The sequence below is a fragment of the Arachis hypogaea genome, chromosome 14 (genome assembly GCF_003086295.3).
Source record: "Arachis hypogaea cultivar Tifrunner chromosome 14, arahy.Tifrunner.gnm2.J5K5, whole genome shotgun sequence".
NCBI lineage: Eukaryota > Viridiplantae > Streptophyta > Magnoliopsida > Fabales > Fabaceae > Arachis > Arachis hypogaea.
In genome coordinates, this window is record NC_092049.1 from 89,388,817 (window position 1) to 89,414,974 (window position 26,158).

Below are 26,158 nucleotides of genomic sequence, written 5' to 3' on the forward strand. Positions count from 1 at the left end.
ATATTTTCTTCTTTTTCATTTTTCCCAAAAAAAAATATTTTCAAAAAAAATATATATTTTTTTTTTCTTCAGAATTTTTAAGAATGAATTCTAGAGTTTCGTAAAGCATGTTGAAGCCTGGCTGGCTGTAAAGCCATGTCTAAAATATTTTGGACTAAGGCTTCCAGACCATCAGCATAGAGGCAAGTTAATTTGATAACTAATGAGCAGTATATCTAAGTTACATACTAAAGCTTGACTGGCTATTAAGCCATGTCAACCCTCAGATTGGAGCTTTAGACTAAAGAGCACAAGATTCCTGGAATTCATATTAAAATTTTTGAAATCTTTATTTTTCTTCTTCAAATAATTTTCAAAAAAATAAAAATATACAAAAATCCAAAAAAATTAATAAAACCATAAAATCAAAAATATTTTGTGTTTCTTGTTTGAGTCTTGAGTCAATTCTTAAGTTTGGTGTCAATTGCATTTTTTCAAAAAAAAAATTATGCATTTTTCGAAAATTCATGCATTCATAGTGTTCTTCATGATCTTCAAGTTGTTCTTGGCCAGTCTTCTTGTTTGATCTTCATATTTTCGTGTTTTGTGTCTTTTCTTGTTTTTCATATGCATTCTTGCAGTCATAGTGTCTATGCATGAAAATTTTCTAAGTTTGGTGTCTTGCATGTTTTCTTTTCTTGAAAATTTTTCAGAAATAAGTCTTGCTGTTCATCTTGATCTTCAAAGTGTTTTTGGTGTTCATCTTGACATTCATAGTGTTTTTGCATGCATCACATGTTTAGATCCAAAATTTTCATGCATTGCATCATTTTTCATGTTTTTCTCTCTCATCTTTAAAAATTCAAAAATAAAAAAATATCTTTCCCTTTTTCACTCATAAATTTTCGAAAATTTGAGTTGACTTTTTCAAAACTTTTTAAAATTTAGTTGTTTCTTATGAGTCAAATCAAATTTTCAATTTAAAAATCTTATCTTTTCAAAATCTTTTTCAAAAATCAAATCTTTTTCATTTTTCTTATTTATTTTCTATAATTTTAAAAAATCTTTTTCAAAAATCTTTTTCTTAATTTTATATCATATTTTCGAAAATCACATCATCAATTAATGTTTTGATTCAAAAATTTCGAGTTTGTTACTTACTTGTTAAGAAAGATTCAAACTTTAAATTCTAGAATCATATCTTGTGATTTCTTGTGAGTCAAGTCATTAATTATGATTTTAAAAATCAAATCTTTTTCAAAACTAATTCTAATCATATCTTCCTATCATATCTTTTTTTTTTAAATCTTATCTTTTTCAAAAATTTGATTTTCAAATATCTTTTCTAACTTCTTATCTTCTTATCTTTTCAAAATTGATTTTCAAATCTTTTTCAACTAACTAATTGACTTTTTGTTTGTTTCTTATCTTTTTCAAAACTACTTAACTAACTCTCTCTCTCTAATTTTCGAAAATCTCTTCCCTCTTTTTCAAAAATTCTTTTTAATTAACTAATTGTTTCAATTTTTAATTTTAATTTGATTTCATTCCTAATTTTCGAAAATCACTAACCCCTTTTCAAAATTTTATTTTCGAAAATCCTCCTTCTCTCTCATCTCCTTCTATTTATTTATTCATCTACTAACACTTCTCTTCACCAAAAATTCGAACCTCTTCTTCTCCTCTGAGTTCGAATTCTTCTCTTCTACATTCTTATTCTTTTCTTCTTCTACTCACAACAAGGGAACCTCTATACTGTGGTAAAAACGATCCCTATTATTATTTTTCTGTGCCCTTCTCTTTCATATGAGCAGGAGCAAGGACAAGAACATTCTTGTTGAAGCAGACCCTGAACCTGAAAGGACTCTGAAGAGGAAACTAAGAGAAGCTAAAATACAACAATCCAGAGACAACCTTACAGGAATTTTCGAACAAGAAAAAGAGATGGCAACCTAATTCCAATTTACATGGAAGAAGAATCTCAATTCCTACCATTGGAGCAAACAACTTTGAGCTTAAACCTCAATTAGTTTCTCTGATGCAACAAAACTGCAAGTTTCATGGACTTCCATCTAAAGATCCTTTTCAGTTCTTAACTGAATTCTTGCAGATATGTGATACTGTTAAGACTAATGGAGTAGATCCTGAAGTCTACAGGCTCATGCTTTTCCCTTTTGCTGTGAGAGACAGAGCTAGAATATAGTTAGATTCTCAACCTAAAGATAGCCTGAACTCTTGGGATAAGCCGGTCAAGGCTTTCTTAGCCAAGTTCTTTCTTCCTCAAAAGCTGAGTAAGCTTAGAGTGGATGTTCAAACCTTCAGACAGAAGGAAGCTGAAACCCTCTATGAAGCTTGGGAGAGATATAAGGAACTGACCAAAAAGTGTCCTTCTGACATGCTTTCAGAATGGACCATCCTGGATATATTCTATGATGGTCTATCTGAATTAGCTAAAATGTCATTGGATACTTCTGCAGGTGGATCCATTCACCTAAAGAAAATGCCTGCAGAAGCTCAAGAACTCATTGACATGGTTGCTAACAACCAGTTTATGTACACTTCTGAGAGGAATCCTGTGAGTAATGGGACGCCTCAGAAGAAGGGAGTTCTTGAAATTGATACTCTGAATGCCATATTGGCTCAGAATAAAATATTGACTCAGCAAGTCAATATGATTTCTCAGAATCTGAATGGAATGCAAGCTGCATCCAACAGTACTCAAGAGGCATCTTCTGAAGAAGAAGCTTATGATCCTAAAAACCCTGCAATAGCAGAGGTGAATTACATGGGTGAACCATATGGAAACACTTATAATCGCTCATGGAGAAATCACCCAAATCTCTCATGGAATGATCAACAAAAGCCTCAACAAGGCTTTAATAATGGTGGAAGAAACAGGTTTAACAGTAGTAAACCTTTTCCATCATCTTCTCAGCAACAGACAGAGAACTCTGAACAAAATACCTCTAATTTAGCAAACTTAGTCTCTGATCTATCCAAGGCCACTGTAAGTTTCATGAATGAAACAAGGTCCTCCATTAGAAATTTGGAAGCACAAGGGGGCCAGCTGAGTAAAAGGATCACTGAAATCCCTCCTACTCTCCTAGTACTCTCCCAAGCAATACAGAAGAAAATCCAAAAGGAGAGTGCAAGGCCATTGAATTGACCATCATGGCCGAACCCACAAAAGAGGAGAAGGACGCGAATCCCAAGGAGGAAGACCTCCTGGGACGTCCAGTGATCAATAAGGAGTTTCCCTCTGAGGAACCAAAGGACTCTGAGGCTCATCTAGAGACCATAGAGATTCCATTAAACCTCCTTATGCCATTCATGAGTTCTGATGAGTATTCTTCTTCTGAAGAGAATGAGGATGTCACTGAAGAACAAGTTGCCAAGTTCCTTGGTGCAATCATGAAGCTGAATGCCAATTTATTTGGTAATGAGACTTGGGGAGATGAACCTCCCCTGTTCACCAATGAACTAAATGCATTGGATCAACTGAGACTGCCTCAGAAGAAACAGGATCCTGGAAAGTTCCTAATACCTTGTACCATAGGCACCATGACCTTTGAGAAGGCTCTATGTGACCTGGGGTCAGGAATAAACCTCATGCCACTCTCTGTAATGGAGAAATTGGGAATTTTTAAGGTACAAGCTGCTAAAATCTCATTAGAGATGGCAAACAATTCCAGAAAACAGGCTTATGGACAAGTAGAGGACATATTAGTAAAGGTTGAAGGCCTTTACATCCCTGCTGATTTCATAATCCTAGATACTGGGAAGGATGAGGATGAATCCATCATCCTTGGAAGACCCTTCCTAGCCACAGCAAGAGCTATGATTGATGTTGACAGAGGTGAACTAATCCTTCAATTAAATGAGGACTCCCTTGTGTTTAAAACTCAAGGTTACCCTTCTGTAAACATGGAAAAGAGGCACAGTAAGCTTCTCCCACTTCAGAGTCAACCAGAGCCCCCACAGTCAAACTCTAAGTTTGGTGTTGGGAGGCCACAACCAAACTCTAAGTTTGGTGTTGAACTCCAATATCCAAACTCTAAGTTTGGTATTGGGAAGTCTCAACAATGCTCTGAACATCTGTGAGGCTCCATGAGAGCCCACTGTCAAGCTATTGACATTAAAGAAGCGCTTGTTGGGAGGCAACCCAATTTTTATTTATCTAATTTTAATTTATTTTTATTGTAATTTCATTTTTATTAGGTTCATGATCATGTGGAGTCACAAAATAAATCAAAAAATTGAAAACAGAATCAAAAACAGCAGAAGAAAAATCACACCCTGGAGGAGGATCTTACTGGCGTTTAAACGCCAGTAAGGAGCATCTGGCTGGCGTTCAACGCCAGAACAGCGCATGGATCTGGCGTTGAACGCCAGAAACAAGCAGCATCCTGGCGTTCAGACGCCAGAAATGCACAGTGAGGAAAGCTGGCGCTGAACGCCAGAAACAAGCATAGAACTGGTGTTCAACGCCAGAAATATGCTGCATCTGGGCGCTGAACGCCCAGAACAAGCATCATTTCGGCGTTTAAATGCCAGAATTGCATGCAAAGGCATTTCACATGCCTAATGGGTGCAGGGATGCAAATCCTTGACACCTCAGGATCTGTGGACCCCACAGGATCAACTCAACATCTGTGGACCCCACAGGATCCCCACCTACCTCCACTCACTCTCTTCCCTCTTCTCAATGTTCATCCTCTCTTCCCAATAAACACTCTTCCCCAAAACTCTTCACCAATCACATCAATCTCTCTTCCCTATCACTACTTCACCACTCACATCCATCCACTCTTCCCCATAAACCTACCTTATAAACTCCACCTACCTTCAAAATTCAAAATCAATTTCCCACCCAAACCCACCCTATATGGCCGAAACTAAACCCCCCTCCCCTCCCTATATAAAGCCCTCCATTCTTCCTCATTTTCACACAACACAACCCTCTCTTCCCCTTCTTGGCTGAATACACCTCTCCCTCCTCTCCTCCATATTTTCTTCTTCTTCTTCATCTATTCTTTCTTCTCTTGCTCGAGGGCGAGCAATATTCTAAGTTTGGTGTGGTAAAAGCATAAGCTTTTTATTTTTCCATTACCATTGATGGCACCTAAGACCGGAGAATCCTCCAGAAAAGGGAAAGGGAAGACAAGAGCTTCCACCTCCGAGTCATGGGAGATGGAAAGATTCATCTTCAAACCCATCAAGACCACTTCTATGATGTTGTGGCCAAGAAGAAGGTGATCCCCGAGGTCCCTTTCAAGCTCAAGAGAAATGAGTATCCGGAGATCCGATATGAAATCCAAAGAAGAGGTTGGGAAGTTCTAACAAACCCCATCTAACAAGTCGGCATCCTAATGGTTCAAGAGTTCTATGCCAATGCATGGATCACTAAGAACCATGATCAAAATAAGAACCCGAATCCAAAGAATTATATTACAATGATTCGGTGGAAATACTTAGATTTTAGTCCGGAAAATGTGAGGTTGGCGTTCAACTTGCCTATGATGCAAGGAGATGCACGCCCCTACACTAGAAGGGTCAACTTTGATCAAAGGTTAGACCAAGTCCTCATGGACATATGTGTGGAAGGAGCTCAATGGAAGATTGACTCAAAAGGCAAACCGGTTCAACTGAGAAGACTGGACCTTAAGCCTGTAGCTAGAGGATGGTTGGAGTTCATCCAATGCTCCATCATCCCCACTAGCAACCGGTCTGAAGTTACTGTAGATCGGGCCATCATGATCCATAGCATCATGATTAGAGAGGAAGTAGAAGTTCATGAAGTCATCTCCTTTGAACTCTACAAAATAGCCGAAAAGCCCTCCCCCTTGGCAAGGCTAGCTTTCCCTCATCTTATTTGCCATCTATGTTACTCAGCTGGAGCTTTCATAGAAGGAGACACTCCCATTGAGGAAGAGAAGCCCATCACTATGAAAAGGATGGAGCAAACAAGAGAGCCCACTCATGGAGCTCAAGAAACGCATGAGGAAGCTCACCATCAAGAAATCCCTGAGATACCTCAAGGGATGCACTTTCCTCCACAGAATTTTTGGGAGCAAATCAACACCTCCCTAGGAGAATTAAGTTTCAACATGGGACAATTAAGGGTGGAACATCAAGAGCACTCCATCATCCTTCATGAAATTAGAGAAGATCAAAAAGCAATCAGGGAGGAGCAACAAAGACAAGGAAGAGACATAGAAGAGCTCAAGGACATCATTGGTTCCTCAAGGAGAAAACGCCACCATCACTAAGGTGGACTCATTCCTTGTTCTTACATTTTCTGTTTTTCGTTTTCTTTATGTTAAGTGCTTATCCATGTTTGTGTCTTATTACATGATCATTAGTATTTAGTAACTTTGTCTTAAAGTTATGAATGTCCTATGAATCCATTACCTTTCTTAAATGAAAACTGTTTTAATTCAAAAGAACAAGAAGTACATGAGTTTCAAATTTATCCTTGAACTTAGTTTAATTATATTGATGTGGTGACAATGCTTCTTGTTTTCTGAATGAATGCCTGAACAGTGCATATGTCTTTTGAAGTTGTTGTTCATGAATGTTAAATATGTTGGCTCTTGAAAGAATGATGACAAGGAGACATGTTATTTGATAATCTGAAAAATCATAAAAATGATTCTTGAAGCAAGAAAAAGCAGTGAATACAAAATCTTGCAAAAAAAATAGAAAAAAATAGCGAAAAAAAAAAAAAAAGAGAAAAAGCAAGCAGAAAAAGCCAAAAGCTCTTAAAACCAAAAGGCAAGAGCAAAAAGCCAATAACCCTTAAAACCAAAAGGCAAGGGTAAATAAAAAGGATCCCAAGGCTTTGAGCATCAGTGGATAGGAGGGCCTAAAGGAATAAAATCCTGGCCTAAGCGGCTAAACCAAGCCGTCCCTAACCATGTGCTTGTGGCGTGAAGGTGTCAAGTGAAAACTTGAGACTGAGCGGTTAAAGTTAAAGTCCAAAGCAAAAAAAGAGTGTGCTTAAGAACCCTGGACACCTCTAATTGGGGACTTTAGCAAAGCTGAGTCACAATCTGAAAAGATTTACCCAATTATGTGTCTGTGGCATTTATGTATCCGGTGGTAATACTGGAAAATAAAGTGCTTAGGGCCACGGCCAAGACTCATAAAGTAACTATGTTCAAGAATCAACATACTGAACTAGGAGAATCAATAACACTATCTGAACTCTGAGTTCCTATAGATGCCAATCATTCTGAACTTCAATGGATAAAGTGAGATGCCAAAACTATTTAAGAGGCAAAAAGCTACAAGTCCCGCTCATCTGATTGGAGCTATGTTTCATTGATAGTTTGGAATTTATAGTATATTCTCTTCTTTTTATCCTATTTGATTTTCAGTTGCTTGGGGACAAGCAACAATTTAAGTTTGGTGTTGTGATGAGCGGATAATTTATACGCTTTTTGGCATTGTTTTTAGTATGTTTTTAGTAGGGTCTAGTTACTTTTAGGGATGTTTTTATTAGTTTTTATGTTAAATTCACATTTCTGGAATTTACTATGAGTTTGTGTGTTTTTCTGTGATTTCAGGTATTTTCTGGCTGAAATTGAGGGACTTGAGCAAAAATCAGATTCAGAGGTTGAAGAAGGATTGCTGATGCTGTTGGATTCTGACCTCCCTGCACTCAAAGTGGATTTTCTGGAGCTACAGAACTCAAAATAGCGCGCTTCCAATTGCGTTGGAAAGTAGACATCCAGGGCTTTCCATCAATATATAATAGTCCATACTTTGGCCGAGTTTAGACGACACAAAAGGGCGTTGAACGCTAGTTCTACGCTGGAGTCTGGAGTTAAACGCCAGAAACACATCACGAACCAGAGTTGAACGCCAAAAACACGTTACAACTTGGCGTTCAACTCCAGAAGAAGCCTCTGCACGTGTAAACTTCAAGCTCAGCCCAAACACACACCAAGTGGGCCACGGAAGTGGATTTATGCATCAATTACTTATTTCTGTAAACCCTAGTAACTAGTTTAGTATAAATAGAACTTTTTACTAGTCTTTTAGACATCTTATGATTTTTAGTTCATCTTTGAATCATATTGATCATGTTTGGGGGCTGGCCTCTCGGCCATACCTGAACCTTCATTACTTATGTATTTTCAACGGTAGAGTTTCTACACTCCATAGATTAAGGTGTGGAGCTCTGCTGTTCCTCATGAATTAATGCAAAGTACTACTGTTTTTTATTCAATTCAACTTATTTTGCTTCTAAGATATTCATTCGTACTCCAACATGAATGTGATGAACGTGACAATCATCATCATTCCCCCACGAACGCGTGCCTGACAACCACTTCCGTTCCACCTTAGATTGAATGAATATCTCTTAGATCTCTTAATCAGAATCTTCGTGGTATAAGCTAGATTGATGGCGGCATTCATGAGAGTCCAGAAAGTCTAAACCTTGTCTGTGGTATTCCGAGTATGATTCAGGGATTGAATGACTGTGACGAACTTCAAACTCGCGAGTGCTGGGCGTAGTGAGAGACGCAAAAGAAGGGTGAATCCTATTCCAGTATGATCGAGAACCTCAGATGATTAGCCGTGCTGTGACAGAGCATTTGGACCTTTTTCACAAGAGGATGGGATGTAACCATTGACAACGGTGATGCCCTTACATAAAGCTTGCCATGGAAAGGAGTAGGACTGATTGAATGAAGACAGCAAGAAAGCAGAAGTTCAGAAGAACGAAAGTATCTCTATACGCTTATCTGAAATTCCCACCAATGAATTACATAAGTGTTTCTATCTTTATTTTCTATTTATTTATTATTTATTTTCGAAAACTCCATAATCAATTGATATCCGCCTGACTGAGATTTACAAGGTGACCATAGCTTGCTTCATACCGATAATCTCCGTGGGATCGACCCTTACTCACGTAAGGTTTTATTACTTGGACGACCCAGTGCACTTGCTGGTTAGTTGTATCGAAGTTGTGACAAATCATAAATTAAGATTAGAGCACCAAGTTTTTGGAGCCATTACCAAGGATCACAATTTCGTGCACCAGGTGCGAATTAATATCTTGGAGAAGAAATAGATTTGAGTTGAATAGAAAAACAATAGTACTTGTATTAATTCATGAAGAACAGCAAAGCTCCACACCTTAATCTATGGTGTGTAGAAATTCCACCATTGAAAATATATAAGAACAAGGTTCAGGCATCGCCGTGAGGCCAGCCTCCCAAAACGTGATCAAGTGTATGAAAAGTATGAAAATACAATAGCAAAAGGTCCTATTTATAGAGAACTAGTAACCTAGGGTTTAAAGAAATAGGTAATTAATGCAGAAATCTTTTTCCGGACCCACTTGGTGTGTGCTTGGGCTGAGCATTGAAGCTTCTAAGTGTAGAGATTTTTCTTGGAGTTAAACGCCAGCTTTTGTGCCAGTTTGGGCGTTTAACTCCAGCTTTTATGCCAGTTCTGGCGTTTTGACGCCAGAATTTCTATGCTGAATTGGAATGCCGGTTTAGGCCATTAAATATTGAGCAACGTATGGACTATTATATATTGTCGAAAAGCCCAGAATGTCTACTTTCTAACGCAATTGAGAGTGCACCAATTGGGCTTTGGTAGCTCTAAAAAATCCACTTCGAGTGTAGGGAGGTTAGAATCCAACAGCATCTGCAGTCCTTTTTCAGCCTCTGAATCAGATTTTTTGCTCAGGTCTGTCAATTTCAGCCAGAAAATATCTGAAATCACAGAAAAACACACAAACTCATAGTAAAGTCCAGAAAAGTGAATTTTAAATAAAAACTAATAAAAATATAATAAAAATTAACTAAAATATACTAAAAACATACTAAAAACAATGCCAAAAAGCGTATAAATTATCCGCTCATCAACATGCTAGTGAATTTCCTGGGCTGGGGGCTTGGTGATGGGCGTTGCTAGCCCAAGTTATTGCCAAAAACGTGACTCTCTTCTTCTTGGACTCACCTTTTGATGCTTAAATTATCCTATGGTTTGAGCTTCAATCTTCTGCTTTAATATAGACTATTATACATGGTTGGAAAGCTTTGAATGTCAGCTTTCCAACGCAACTAGAAGCACTTCAATTGGATCTCTGTAGCTCAAGTTATGCTCCATTGAAGAGGGTAATGTCAGCCTGCCAAAATCGCAGGCGTTTTTGGTGAACACGCCTTTGTTTCCAGCGTTGCCAACGTGCTCAGATTCTGAAGCTCTAAATGAAGCCGGCTTTTGAAGCTTTAACTGAATGCCAAACCCATACTATGATATATCGTTGGAAAGCTCTGGATGTCTACTTTCCAATTCCATTGAGATTTCATCATTTAAAGCTCTAGAGTTCAGGATATACTCCATGGAAGATGAAGAGGTCAGCTGGCCTTACTACAGGTTGATACCATGTTCATCTATGAAATTTCGGGATAATTTTCTCCCTCAAATTTAATGTCCACCATGTAGTGCCATATATTCTTGGAAAGCTCTTGATCCCTACTTTCCAATGCCACTGGAATCACCTCAATTAGAGCTTTGTAGCTCCAGTTATGCATCCTTGAAGAAGGTAAGGTCAAGCTGCCTTGGTTGGGACGTTTTTACCAAACACGCTAGTGCCAACGTGCTAGTGAACTCCCCTAGCCCAAATTCTTGGCCTTGGCGTTGTTGCTGGAGTTGCCAAGTAACACGCCAGTTCATCCCTTTCCTTGGCAACGCTCTCGAGCTTCCTTGGCTCATTCATGCTTCCTTTAGTTTCAATCTTCATGTTCTTGTTTTTGGGGCCTAAAGCTGACTCTGATTCGAGCTTCCATTTCATGCTTCACTATGGACTATTATATATCATTGAAAAGCTCTGAATGTCAGCTTTCCAATGCAACTGAGGGACATCTCAATTGAATCTTCCTAGCTCAAGTTATGCATCCTTGAAGGAGGCAAGGTCAGGCTGCCAACTTTGCTGGAGTTGTTGGTGAAGTTGCCATCAAACACTCTAGTGCCAACGTACTAGTGACTCCATGCTTGCCTTGGCCTTGGCGTTGTTGCTGGCGTTGTTGATGAACACGCCACTTCATCCTCTGCTTGGCAACGCTCTTCGAGCTCTTCCTCGCTCTGCTCCAAGATTCTGGCGTTGTTGCCAGCGTTGTCTAGGAACACGCTAGCCTTCCCCCAAGTTGGCAACGTGCACTCTGCATTCCAAGAAGCCAAATTCTTGCAAGGGTGTTCATGCTCTTCCTGGAGTTAAGTCTTAATGGCATTGCTAACTTGAATTTGGAGTTGGCAATGCCCTCAACTTCTTCCTCCTAGCTCCAGGGCTCTTTGCTTCACCTATCATCAACCAAACACATGCATCAAAGCCTTGCTAAATCATAAGATTTTGCATCATTTATAACATCAAACAATTTTTGCATAAATCTCATAAAAATACACATAATTAACAATGTTTGATTGAATCAAGGCATGCATACAATTCTCATCCAAATACTTGCTTATTGTCTAAGAAAATGCATGAAACCAACCTAAAGCATACAAAAAATGGCTAGTAAAACTAGCCAAGATGCCCTGGCATCACAACACCAAACTTAAATCTTGCTTGTCCCCAAGCAAGAAAGGAACTATGCACAAAGAACTCTCTTAATTGGAATGTATTGAAGAATTTCTTATGATGCCTTAGTGGGTGAAGTGATTAAGTGATAGTGGGGTGAACTCCAATTTATATGCTTATACAAGGATTCCAGTGCTCATTAGTCCTTACATTTTGGAAGTCTTAGATCTTAGAACTTTCATTCAAATGATATTATGGAAGTCTCTTTATAGATAATCACCCTGAAGCAGCTTATAGTTTTTGTGTCTTGGGCTTGACTCTAAGTGTCATGTCTCAAAGTGGCTCTTTAGATAAGCTTTCAATCAATACTCCCAAACCAGTTGGTTTTAAGGTATTATGTGTTGAAGCACCCCTTAGGATTTACTTGCTCAAGCCTCTCTCTTTGACACAAATCCACCACAAGCATTTAACTAGGACAATAACTCTTTGAGTTCTTGTTTCTTTCTTTTTCTTCCTAGTAATTGATGCTCAGAGCCTTGAGCTTGTCCTTTGTTTTTCTTTTTCTTTTGTTTTCTTTTGTTACTGCTTCTTGGATCAATAGATGTTTGAGACATTTCATAATACTTCTCTAAACTTTATTTCCTATCTATGAGATCCCATGCAAGTTTTTACAAACATGTAACCTCAATACACAATCATACAATCAGAACCTCCACTCCTCTTAATCTTTTACTTGCCCCAAGATTTATAAAATTCTTCAACATTTTCCTTTCAAAAGAATTATTTCTTTGTTGCATTCTTAGAGATATTGGGTGCAAGTAAAATTCAAGATGATAATCATGATATCATAGCAACATGTTACAAATCAAATACCAAATTATGCTTATTCACAAGGAGTAATTACACATGCATACAAAGAAAATGGAAGACAGTCATGCAATTTAAAGTGCTGGAAATAAATAAGAGGAAAAGGAACTTTACTACCTTGTATTTCATCTTCATTGTTGTTGTCATTTTCCTCCTACTCTTCCACCTCCCACACCAAACTTAGAATGATTGCTTGTCCTCAAGCAATAATTAAAACAGTGGTGATGGGGTTTATGATGGGTCATGAGTGTCTTTAACAATAGAGTGTTAGTAGTACATGTGTTCAAGCAAGCGAAATAAAAAAAATGACAATGAAGGCACAAGAAACAGAGACATTGATTGCAAAAACAAGTGGGGTGTGCATGATACATTGCATGAAAGATAACTGACACACCAAACTTAGTGTGACAATTTCACTTGGAATTGATGCAAGTATCCAGGAAAGATTGGAAACAAATTTTGTTCCTATGCAACACCAAACTTAGAATGCAATCATATGCCAATTTATTTGGAATGAAACTAAGCAAAAGAAACTATTGTATGTTAATAACATAATCACCAAAAGAAAAGATTGTCACGAGTAAGGATTTCTTGGTGAGGCATTAACACAAATAGTTGGGGACAATAGAAAAAAGTATTAAAAAAATGACTAAAACAAAGAGAAAGAAAAAGTGTCTAATCTAGGTAATCAACCACCGGTAGATTGTTAATCACAATTAATCCCCGGCAACGGTGCCAAAAACTTGATACGCGAAAAATTAAGAAATTTCACGTATTTACTACCGGCAAGTATACTCTATCGTATCAAGTAATAAAACTCACTTAGAGTGAGGTCGATCCTACGAGGATTAACGGATTAAGCAATCTATAGTAAATTGATTATTCTAGTTAGACAATCATTTTAGAGTGATGAGCAAACAACAGGATGTGTAAATGACATGAAGATAAAGGAAAGCAATAAATTGCAAGAAAAATAAATGACATGAATGTAAAGTACTGGAAAGTAAAATTGCAAGAAAGTAAAGAACATTAAAGTAAAGTGCAGGGGAAATAAAATGCTGGAAAGTAAAGTACAAGGAAGTAAAAAAATGTAAAAAAGTAAATGACAGAAAGTAAAGATGGAAAGCATAAGGGATTAGAGATGTTGATTCCTCATGAATTAATGGGTCTCACTCCTTCTCAATCATGTAAGGTAGATCCATGGCGGATTATGAGTAATTAAACCCCAATCTCTTGGTGATTTAATTTCTCTTCACATAATCAATTGCCAATCTCTTGATCTAATTGCTCATGAGAAGAGGTGAAGTTCAATTTCTAATCCAAAAGCCACACAACCCTCAAGACCTCAACTCAAAGAGATTATATGTCACGTACCAACTAAGAGTGTATTGATCAAGAGAATTATGAGAGAAGAGCCTCAATTGTATGCCATCTCTAGTGAAATTTTTGCAGCTTGTACCTCAAGGATCCCTAGTTTCTCCATTACAGAGAGTTGCATGAGGTTTATTCTTGAACCAAGGTCACACAGAGCCTTCTTAAAGGTCTTGGTGCCTATGATGCAAGGTATTAAGAACTTTCCAGGATCCGGTTTCTTCTGAGGTAATTTCTGTTGAACCAAGGTATTTAGTTCATTGATGAGCAATGGAGGTTCATCCTCTCAAGTCTCATTACCAAATAACTTGGCATTCAGCTTCATAATTGCTCCTAAATACTAAGCAACTTGCTCTTCAGTAATATCTTCATCCTCTTTAGAGGAAGAATACTCATCAGAGCTCATGAATGGCAATAGTAAATTCAGTGAAATCTCTATGGTCTTTGTATGAGACTCAGATTCCTTTGGTTCCTCAATAGGGAACTCCTTAGTGGCCAGTGAACGTCCATTGTGGTCTTCCTCACTGGCATTCACTGCCTCTTCCTCCTTTGTGCATTCGGCCATGTTGGGTATATTGATGGCCTTGCACTCTCTATTTGGATTCTCTTCTGTATTGCTTGGAAGAGTACTAGGAGGGATTTCAGTAACTCTTTTACTCAGTTGACCCACTTGTGCCTCCAAATTTCTAATGGAGGACCTTGCTTCAGTCATGAAACTGTGAGTGGTCTTAAATAGATCAGAGACTATGGTTGCTAAGTTAGAGAGGCTCTGCTTAGAATTCTCTGTGTGTTGCTCAAAAGATGATGGAAAAGGCTTGCTATTGCCAAACCTATTTTTTCCACCATTATTTTTATTGAAGCCTTGATTAGGCTTCTACTGATCCTTCCATGAGAAATTTGAGTGATTTCTCCATGAAGGATTATAGGTGTTTCCATAGGATTCTCCCATGTAATTCACCTCTTCCATTGCAGGATTCTCAGGGTCATAAGCTTCTTCTTCAGAGGAAGCTTCTTTAGTACTGCCGGATGCAGCTTGCATTCCAGTCAGACTCTGAAAAATCATATTGACTTGCTGAGTCAATATTTTATTCTGAGCCAATATGGCATTCAGAGTATCAATCTCAAGAACTCCTTTCTTCTGAGTTGTCCCATTATTCACAAGATTTCTTTCAAAAGTGTACATGAACTGGTTATTTGCAACCATTTCAATGAGTTTCTGGGCTTCTGCAGGCATCTTCTTCAGATGAAGAGATCCACCAGCAGAGTGATCCAATGACATCTTGGACAATTCAGACAGACCATCATAGAATATGCATAGGATGCTCCATTCTGAAAGCATGTCAGAAGGACACCTTCTGATCAATTGCTTGTATCTTTCCCAAGCTTCATAGAGGGATTCACCTTCCTTCTATTTGAAGGTTTGGACTTCCACTCTAAGCTTGCTCAATTTTTGAGGTTTAAAGAATTTGGCCAAGAAAGCATTGACCAACTCTTCCCAAGAGTTTAGGCTTTCTTTAGGTTGTGAGTCCAACCATGTCCTAGCTCTGTCTCTTACAGCAAAGGGGAAAAGCATAAGTCTGTAGACCTCAAGATTAACCCCATTGGTCTTAACAGTGTCACAGATTTGCAAGAATTCAGCTAAGAACTGATGAGGATCTTCTAATGGAAGTCTATGAAACTTGCAATTATGCTGCATTAGAGAAACTAATTGAGGCTTAAGCTCAAAGTTGTTTGCTCCAATTGCAGGAATTGAGATGCTTCTTCCATAGAAGTCAGAAGTGGGTGTAGTAAAGTCACCAAGCATCTTCCTTGCATCTCTACCATTGTTAGTGGGTTCGGCCATCTCTTCTTCTTTTTCGAAAAATTCTGTCAGGTCCTCTCCAGGGTGTTGTGCTTTAGCTTCTCTTAGCTTTCTCTTCAGAGTCCTTTCAGGTTCAGGATCAGCTTCAACAAGAATGTTCTTATCCTTGCTCCTGCTCATATGAAAAAGAAGAGAATAGAAAAGAAGAGGAATCCTCTATGTCACAGTATAGAGATTCCTTTATGTGAGTAGAAGAATAGAAGAAATAGAATGAAGAAGGGAGAAGAAGAATTCGAACACAGAAAGAGGGAGAGGGTTCGAATTTTTAAGAAGAGGAGAAGTGTTAGTAAATAAATAAAATAAATAGAAAGAGATGAGAGAGGGAGAGTTTTCGATTTTTTAATTCAAAAGAAAAGAAAAATATTTTTGTTTTTATTTTAATTATTAGTTAGAATTCGAAAATAAGAAGGAAAATAAAATAAAATTAGAATTTAAAATAATTAATTAATTAAAAAGAATTTTGAAAAAAAAAATGGTTAGTGATTTTCGAAAATTAGAGAGAGAGAAGTAGTTGGTGGTTTTGAAAAGATATGATTGAAATAGAAAACTTTTGAAATCAAACAAAAAGTCAAGTAGTTAATTGAAAAAGATTTGAAAATCAATTTTGAAAAGATAAGAAGTTAGAAAAAGATTTAGAAACTAAATTTTGAAAAAGATATGATTGAAAATTATGATTGAAAAAGCTTTGAAAAGAAAATTAAAAAGATTTGATTTTTGAAATTAAAGTTGATTACTTGACTAACAAAAAACTAAAAGATATGATTCTAGAATTTAAAGATTGATCCTTTCTTAATAGGCAAGTAACAATTTAAAATTTTTGAATTAAAACATTAAATGTTAGTAATAAATTCGAAAATATGAAATAAAAATAAGGAAAAAATTTTGAAACTCAATTTTAAAATTTTCGAAAATAAATAAAACATGAAAAAGATTTGATTTTTGAAAAAGATAATTTTTTTTAAATTGAAATTTTGACTTGAATAATAAGAAACAACTAAATTTTGAAATTTTTTTACCAAATCAATTCAAAATTTTGAATTTTATGAGTAAAACAAGGGAAAGATATTTTTTATTTTTTGAATTTTTAATGATGAGAGAGAAAAACCCAAAAATGACACAAAACATAAAAGTTTAAAATCAAAACATTTAATGCATGCAAGAACACTTTGAATGTCAAGATGAATACCAAGAACACTTTGAAGATCATGATGAACACCAAGAACATGTTTTTGAAAATTTTTTAGAAAAGAAGAACATGCAAGACACCAAACTTAGAAAGTTTTAATCTATAGACACTAATAATTCAAGAATGCATATGAAAAACAAGAAAAGATGCAAAACAAGAAAATGTAAAGATCAAACAAAAACAATCATCAAGAACAACTTGAAGATCAATGAAGAACACATGCATGAATTTTCAAAAATTTTAAGAGAATTAAAAAGATGCAATTGACACCAAACTTAAAATTTGACACAAGACTCAAACAAGAAACACAAACTTTTTTGGTTTTTATGATTTATTAATTTTTTTTGTATTTTTTGAAAATTATTTTAGAAAAGGAAAATAAAGAAATTCAAAAATTTTTAATAAGAATTCTAGGAATCATGCAATGTTAGTCTAAAGCTTCGGTCCAAAAATTTAGACATGGCTAAATAGCCAACCAAGCTTTATGTGAAAGCTTCAGTCCAAAAGATTAGACATGGCCAAATGGCCAGCCAAGCTTCAGCATACAAATTCAGACATACAACAGCCAAATAGATGGGAATCCAAAGGCTCTTGCCATGATAAGTGGAAGCCTCAATCCAAAAAATTAGACATGGCTTAGCAGCCAGCCAGGCTTCACATATCATCTGAAACTCTAGAATTCATTCTTAAAAATTCTGAAGAACAAATATTTTTTTTTTGAATTTTTTCGAAAACTATATTATTTTTTTGTAAAAACTTTTTTTCGAAAATAAAAATAAAAAGCTTAAACATGAAATAAAATTACCTAATCTAAGCAACAAGATGAACCGTCAGTTGTCCAAATTCGAACAATCCCCGGCAACAGCGCCAAAATTTTGGTACACGGAATCGTGATCTCACACTTTCCTCACAACTCAATGCAGCTGACCAGCAAGTGCACTGGGTCGTCCAAGTAATACCTTACGTGAGTAAGGGTCGATCTCACGGAGATTGTCGGCTTGAAGCAAGCTATGGTCATCTTGTAAATCTCAGTCAGGCGAATTCAATTGATTATGAGGTTTTGATAATTAAAATATAAATAAAACATAAAATAAGATAAAGTTACTTATGTAATTCATTGGTGGAAATTTCATATAAGCGTCTGGAGATGCTTTGTTGCTTCTGAACCTCTGCTTTCCTATTGCCTTCTTCCAACCATGCGTTACTTCCTTCCATGGCAAGCTGTAAGATCCTCTCAGTGAAAATGGTCCTCTACGGTTTCTGCACGGCTAATCAACTGTCGGATTTCTCGTCTCGGATGAAAAATACCAGGTACAGCTACCGCATGGCTAATCATCTTTGGTTCTCGCTAGCGTCGGAATAGAATCCATTGATCCTTTTGCACACTGTCACTTGCGCCCAACATTCGCAGGTTTGAAGCTCCTCACAGTCATTCCTTCCCGGATCCTACTCGGAATACCACAGACAAGGTTTAGACTTTCTAGATCCCAGGAATGACTGTCAATAATTCTAGCCTATACCACGAAGATACTAATCTCACAGACTCGGTCCGTATATTAGATATCCAAGAGAGTATACTCCAGCTGTCGTCCAATGACTACGTTGAACATCATGTAGACCGCTTTGTGGTTGTCAGGCACGCGATCTTGGCTAAGCAAGTAACGAAGATTAGGTGATTGTCACGGGTCACCCCTTCATTCTGACTTAACTAAATTAAGTACGAGAGTATATCTTGGAGAAGAAGTAGGTGTGAATTGAATAGAAAAAACAGTAGTAATTGCATTAATTCATGAAGAACAGCAGAGCTCCACACCTTAATCTATGGGGTGTAAAAACTCCACCGTTGAAAATACATAAGTGAAAAAGGTCTAGGCATGGCCATGAGGCCAACCCCCAAAACGTGAACAATGGTCTCTAAGATCAAAGTGATCAAAAGATATTCCAAAGATTTAAAATAAATCTCTAAAAGTAGTTTTTATACTAAACAAGTAGCCTAGGGTTATAGAAAATGAGTAACTAAGTGCAGATAGTGCAGAAATCCACTTCCGGGGCCCACTTGGTGTGTGCTTGGGCTGAGCATTGAGCTTTACACATGCATAGGCTGCTCCTGGAGTTAAACACTAGCTTTGGTGCCAGTTTGGGCATTTAACTCCAATTCTGGTGCCAGTTTGGGCGTTTTATGCCAAGATGTTTTAGGCTGGCTTTGAACGCCAGTTTGGGCCATCAAATCTCAGGCAAAGTATAGACTATTATATATTACTAGAAACCCCAGGATGTGTACCTTCCAACGCAATTGAGAGCGTGCCAATTGGGCTTCTGTAGCTCCAGAAAATCCACTTCGAGTGCAGGAGGGGCAGAATCCAACAGCATCTGCAGTCCTTTTTCAGCCTCTCGATAAGATTTTTGCTCAGGTCCTTCAATTTCAGCCAGAAAATACCTGAAATCATAGAAAAATAAACAAACTCACAGTAAAGTCTAGATATGTGATTTTTGCATAAAAACTAATAAAAATATAATAAAAAGTAAATAAATCATACTAAAAACTATGTAAAAGCAATGCCAAAAAGGGTATAAATTATCCGCTCATCACAACGTCAACTTCCAATTTGGAGCTGAGTTAGTCAGTGTCACAACCAAAACTTCCCAGCTATCAGGAAAAGAGCTCAACAACAACAAGGCTTGCAACTCATCATTCAAAGTGATTTCATTATTTGTCAGTTGGTTCACCGTCTCCTGAAAAATGCTCAAGTACTCCGGCATTGATTTACCTTCAATATACTTCATATTGACAAGCTTCCTAATCAAGAATTCTTTGTTTTGCACATTCTTCCTCTCATATAACTCTTTTAATTTGTTCCACATCTTCTCAGCATTCGTTTTGGTGTCAACATGTGGATACACACTAAGATCAAGCCATTGCCTAATCAAAGCAACTGCCTTCCGATTCAGCTTCTTCCATTCAGCATCGGATTTGGTACCTTTGGATTTATCCCCCTCCACAGGATCATACAAGTCCTTGCTCAGATACCACTTTGTTGGGCCAACCGTGGATAGCTCTTGACCACCGGAGAGACTTCGGAGAGAAATCAAGCGAGAGAACATAAGATGAGAAGACACCACATCCAACTCAAAACCTTAAGGTAGTAAGTTAATGGGTCTCTCATCTTATAAACTCCTCACTCTTTCTTGCTTTCTTTGATGTGGGACTAACTTCATGCACTCTTCACACTTGCAATATTAATACTTGAGAGTAATCCTTCTAGGAGCTACCATAGTATCTGCACCTAAATCAATAGAAGAGACGTCAATGAATTTAGTAGGAGAGGAGTTAGTTTCTTCCTCAAATGACGCTTCAGACTCAACCTCGGGTAAGATTGGTGAATTGGGAGAAACCCCTTCACCACCCTCGGAGGCTAACCGACGCCGAGCTCGCCTAATATGTGAAATATTTTTTTCAATTTCAGGATCAAATGCGGCTAGACTCGGATCTGGTAATGAACGCGTCATTCAATAAAAGAAACATAGAGCTCATGGCAACAAAATATACTACAAAAAATAAATAATAAATACTACTAATTAATAAACAAAAAGCACACAATAAAAGATGCAATTATGGAAATATAAATATATTTACACCTACCAATAACTTAGCATACATATGTAACTCCCCAGAAACAGCGCCAAAAATTGATGGGTGGATAAATACCGATTAAGAATTTATAAAAGTATTTTCTAAAATAGCGTTGCAAGTACAGCCTTAACCGACGAAATTTTCACTATCAATTTAGAATGTGTTATAATTAATAATAAATAACCAAAAGTAGAATCACGGGTCGTTTCCCTAAGAGTTGACACAAGATGCAAATTATTGGTTAGGATTTTTCTAAATATTTTTGAAATTGAGAACGGAAAAATAAATAGCTAGGAATTAAAGCAATGAATAACTAGCAAGAGATGATAAGTAATCAAAATAAAAGGCCTTGGTTAGGAGAGAGAATTGGAGTTTCTATCCTTGTTGTCTTTCCCAAGTGTAATGATAAAGGTTCATTGCTCCCAATTAGTTATCCTCTAGCAATTGAAGGAAAGTCAAGTGGGCGTCACTAACTCTAGCTCACAAGTCCTAGTCACTTCATAGGGAAGAACTAGAGTTCGTGAGAATCGAGCTAGCCAGCAATTTCCAATTACAAATTAATACTTGGGTATAACAACTCAAGGGGTTCCAATTACTCAACCCCCAACCAAGTTGGGAGCTTTACTCCATTAACATGAATGCCATTTTCATAAACACATGGTAGGTGTAAATAAAAGACATGATAATTATGAGAAATTAATTAAATCAAAATTAGCACTAACAATAATTAACAATGATCAAACAAGTAATAAAAATAAACATAAAAATAATTCAATGCATTAATAAAATTCAAGAATAACAAGATCCAAACATGAATTCAATAATCAAATGGAAAAGAGTAATAAGAGAATGAAAAAAGAAACAAGAAATTAAATGATGCAAAATGAAGGTAGCAACAGCTCTCTCAAGATCCAATTGAAAATCACAGTAAGAATGCCAAAACCCTAGAGAGAAGTAGGAGTTTCTCTCACTAGAATTCAAAACTAATAAAAAAACTCAAGTGAAAAGTGAAGTGTGTTCAGTCTCAGCTCCATCCCTCCCTCTATTCTGCGTTTTTGGGCTTGAAACTGGGTCCAAATTAGCCCAAAAATCGCCCCTAGCGAGTTTTGTTAAGTGCAGCACGTGACGCTCTGTAACGCATACACGTCAGTCACGTGTACGCGTCGCTGAACCTTGCACTTGGCCACGCGTACGCGTCAGTCACGCGTGCGCGTCACTGAAAGACGCTCCTGATCACGTGCACGCGTCAGCCATGCATGCGCGTCGCTCCTTGCTTCTCAAGTCTTTAATTTCTTGTGTTCCTTCCACTTTAACATGCTTCATCTTCATCCTTTTAGCCATTCATGCTCTATAAACCTGAAAATACTTAACAAAAATATCACGGCATCGAATGGTAATAAAGGAAAATTAAAAATTAACAATTTTAAGGTCTAGGAAACATGTTTTCAATCATAGCACAAAATTAGGAAGGAAACTTAAAAACATACAATTTACATGAATAAGTGTGAGAATAGTTAACAAAACCCACTCAATTCAGTCCAAAATATATCATAAAATAGTGGTGTATCATACACGCAATACCGTCCAAGATGTCGTCACCAGTCATCCTACGGCTCTTCTTCTTCTCTTCTCCTAATTTGGTTTTGAATGATTCTTTTAAATAGTTTTTTATGTTTCTTTTTCCTAAATTTTGGATGATTCTTTTTATTAGTTTTGGATGATTCTTTTTCCTATGTTTTGTATATTTTTTTTTTAAGGATTTGGATGCTTCTTTATCTTATATTTTGGTTTTTTTTTTTGGAGTTTGGACATTTTTTTTAAAGAGAAATTAGAGTTTGCATAATAAATGGTAAAAGATGAATTAGAGTAAAAAGAGGTAATTAATAATCATTAATTTTGTATTTTTTAAAAAATAAAATTTATATAATTAATAATTAATGACAATTATTTAGTATAGAGTGTAGTTTAAATATGCTTGTTGGCTTGTTGTTGGCTATACCTCTCTTGGTTTTCTAGCGGGATTGTTTTCTATATAATATAACTTGGTGTGATAGCTAGAAATTAAGTATCAAAGTTATTCTTCTATTTTCACTTGAATCTCAACTTGATCACTAAATTATCAATTAACTCAAAAAGCTAAATGAATTTCTACTTCATAATTAGACTAACGTAACATATAAATCCATGCGGCACATACATATTATTTTTCTTTGATTTTTAATGTGTACAAAAATCATGTCAACAAACGAAATTGGGTCAAATTTGCAACTTAACTGTCACGTGTGCAGGTTTGTGTGCTAACTCAGCATTCTTCGTTAGTGAGTCACGTTGAAAAATAGATGGGAGAGTGTTATATCTGATAGGAAAAATTATTGGGGATTGATCTGTATTAATTTTCTTTGGAGACTAAAATGTCCACTTTTAAATCCTTGGGGACTGATTTGGATAATTACTCCGCCGAAAAATAAACTAAGGACTGATATGTCTGCTAGAGTAAAATCTTAAAATGTTTTTGTGAAAATTTTTCTTGGAGACCAAAATAGCTGCTTTTAAAATTCTTAGAACTGATTTGGATAATTACTCTGAATAAAATTATTTAAATATCCTTGTTAATTAAAAAAATAAAAATAAAATAAACCATAATCCCTCTTTATTATCATCATCATCATTATCAGAAATCAGCCTCACCTTTTCAGAGCTCAGCATCACCTCTCCTTCTCCCACAAAGTCACAAATGACACCCTCTACTCAGAGCTCAGGGTCACCACCCGCCGGTCAGGCCTCCACTCTCCAACGACAATGCAACCTTCTTCACCACTGCTCGCCTGTATTTCTCCATCCCTGTTGTTTGCCTCTGCTTTTGGCTCTGCCTCTCCTCTCCATCTACCTCTCATTCGCTTTTGCCACTATCAATGCCTCCCTCCTTATAGTTGAGATCCATATCTACCTCTACCTCTCCTTCCTTTCTGCTTCTGCTTTGCTTTGACATTTTCATTGCCTCCCTTCTTATCATCGAGATCTATGTCTCCTGCTACCTCTCCCTTTTAATTTTTGTTGTTATTTTATTGTTAGGGTGGGGTGACAATGGTGAAGTACGATGGTGGAAATAGGTGTGGTGGTAAAGTGAGAGATTAGGGGTGGTGTTGCACTAAAAGTGATGGATATCGAGATGTTTTAGAAGTAATGGTGAGATGTAGGTAGAGTGATGAGTCCAATTATGGTGGACATGGAGGATAGAGGTGGGGTCAAAGAGGTGAAAGCATGGTTCTGAAAATCAGACCGAACTGGCCAGTTCGACCGGTTCAATCACAAACTGAAGACAATAACAGTTCGGTCTGATGTCTGAAACTAGTAATCACAAAACCGGATGTAAACTGCTGAACTGGTTGGTTGAACCAAAACTGGAACCGGACGGTTTGAAAAAAATGGCATAGTTTCGCACTTAAGGGGAAATCAAAGAAGCCAAAATGCGTCTTCTCCATCTCCTTCCTTATTCCTTCGAGCAAACACGCCCAGCTCAACCAAGGGAAAAACCAGCCGCCACCACCACAGTAAGGAGGAGCCGTGTTTGCCGCCGTCCATCATAGTCAGGGGTTTGTCTCCTTGAGTCTTCGTGCGACGCAATCAGGAGAGTTTTTTCCAAGTCTTCAATCTGTTTGTAGTCACAAGTCGCAGGTGCGCCGCTTCTTCCTTGAGCTCGGCGACCGTCGTCTTGTCACCGTTGTTTGTCGCCATCTGACGCAATCAGGGGTTTGTCTCCTCGAGTCTTCGTGCGTCCCAGTCCGGGGAGTTCTCTAAGTCCTCGATCTGTTCGCAGTCACCAGTCGCAGGCGCACTGTTTCTTCCTCGAGCTCGGCAGCTGTGATCTTGTCACCGTCGTCTGTCACCATCCATCCTCCTCAGCGATCAAAGGTCAGTTACTCAGACCTCACTTGTTCTTCGTTTTTCTTTTTTTTTTTTTTTATGCTTTGTTCAGAAATCATTGAATGATTATTGAATATTTTGTATTTTATTGAATGATCATCTGGTTGATGATTATTGATTAGCTTTCTGATGTTGTTTTGTGTTTTCTATTATGCAATTTTTTTGGGTTGTGATGTGCTGCTGTCTGCTAGTGATGAATTGTTTTGTGTTTACTATTTTGGGTTTTTTTTTTTTTTTGGGTTGTGATGTGCTGCTACTTGCTGGTGATGAATTATTTTGTGTGTTTTTGGGTTGTGATGGGTGCTGCACTGCTGGTGATGAATTGCTTTGTCTCTTCGAGTCTTCACCAGCCGCAGTTAGTGCTCACTTGTTCTTGTTCTTTTTATGCGCTTTTCAGAAATTATTGAACGATTATTGAATGTTTTGTGTTTTTTATTGAATGATTATCTAATTAATGATTATTGATTAGCTCTAGCGACTTTGTTTTGCCGCTGTTTTGTGTTGTGATTTTTTTGGAAAGTGATGTGCTGCTTTGTGTTTTACTGTTTCTGACTTAATTATGTGTAGATTATGACTGTCTTAATAATTAATTGAACTCTAATATTTTGTTCAAAACATCCCCAACCTTGCTGTCCTTTGAATGCTGGAAATAGATTGCTTCTGCCTCGATTGTGAAAATTAGAGCTTTTATTCTAGGACAATAGCATTAATAAATTTTTCCTTTGAATTATAAGGGATCGTGTTGTATTAGTGCTAGGAAATATAAATTATGTTCTATAAGCACCCTTTTATTTGGGTTTAAAGAGTGATATTTGTGTGTAGCTTCATAAATTATGCTGCATTATAACTGTCTTAATTTTTAGATTAATTTATTTGTCTTAGTTTAAGGTGGATATGAGTTTTTAAATATAGTGATATGGTGAAAAAATTTTCTTTTTAATTTACTATCTTATTTTTTCATATAAATTATGAGTATCATGCCATTATGCAATAATAATTTAATCGTAGTCATCAAGTGATATACATAATGCCATTAAAGTTTGAATAATATTTTGATATTTGTACTTTTTAGGGTATTTATTTATAATTTTAATTTTTTTTATAAAATGGTTTTTTTAGTTAAATTACGATTAGACCGGTTGGATTAATAAATCAGTGACTAGAGCAATTTGATGATTGGTCCAATTTTCAGAACCTTGGGTGAAAGTGAAAGATTAGTCAGTGAGTTGTGGCTGGGACAGAATGATGAGTCTAGTGGTGGGATGTGTGGGAAATGGAAGTGAAGTTGGAAAGATGAAATGGAAAAAAATAAAAAATGGTAGAATAGAAATTTAGAAAGTTGAATTAGAGTATAAATGTTTATCATGTAATATAATTATATTTTTATTTTAAAATAAATATTAAATAGTTAGTGATGGATTCAAAAAATTTTGTCAGTGAAAATAAAATATACATAATATAATAATAATTTTTATAATTATACTATGATATTATAAAATATGATTACTCTTTAAATTATTTAACTAACAAAGTAAAATAATAAAATAATAATTTAAAATAATAATAAATAATTTAAAATTTTATTCTTCTAAGTTTTATATTTTGAGAAGATTGAATTATTTTAAGATCTAATTTCCAACGACAATATTCTTTTGAAATATTTCTCCATTATTAAAAGGATAAATTTATAAACCTAAGTTAATTGATTAATAAAAACAATTCATAATTTCATTCAAATTTAAAAGTACAATATAAAATTATAAATATAAAACATAAACCAAAAAATAAAAAAATACA

General features: G+C 36.5%; 2 non-coding genes across 2 annotated transcripts; one reads left to right on the forward strand and one right to left on the reverse strand.

The window, feature by feature from the left end:
- Positions 1–2,272: 2,272 nt before the first annotated feature.
- LOC112746633 (small nucleolar RNA R71) lies at positions 2,273–2,380 on the reverse strand. The gene has a single exon (XR_003174504.1). It is a non-coding gene; the product is annotated as a small nucleolar RNA R71 (small nucleolar RNA).
- A 12,712-nt stretch (positions 2,381–15,092) lies between these two features.
- LOC112746295 (small nucleolar RNA R71) lies at positions 15,093–15,200 on the forward strand. The gene has a single exon (XR_003174186.1). It is a non-coding gene; the product is annotated as a small nucleolar RNA R71 (small nucleolar RNA).
- Positions 15,201–26,158: the final 10,958 nt, after the last annotated feature.